The following is a 339-nucleotide window of genomic DNA, read 5'->3' as shown; positions in this document are numbered from 1 at the left end:
GGCCGGCGTGTTCCGCTGCCGCCTGCCCGGCGCCTACTTCTTCTCCTTCACGCTGGGCAAGCTGCCGCGCAAGACGCTGTCGGTGAAGCTGATGAAGAACCGCGACGAGGTGCAGGCCATGATCTACGACGACGGCGCGTCGCGGCGCCGCGAGATGCAGAGCCAGAGCGTGATGCTGGCGCTGCGGCGTGGCGACGCCGTCTGGCTGCTCAGCCACGACCGCGACGGCTACGGCGCCTACAGCAACCACGGCAAGTACATCACCTTCTCCGGCTTCCTGGTGTCCCCCGACCTCCCGCCCGCCGGCCCGCCGGGCCTCGGGCCGCCCGAGCTCTGAAC

This window comes from Bison bison, unplaced genomic scaffold (assembly GCF_000754665.1).
Source record: "Bison bison bison isolate TAMUID 2011002044 unplaced genomic scaffold, Bison_UMD1.0 scf7180017864178, whole genome shotgun sequence".
Lineage (NCBI taxonomy): Eukaryota > Metazoa > Chordata > Mammalia > Artiodactyla > Bovidae > Bison > Bison bison.
Note: the sequence above shows the minus strand (reverse complement) of the source record.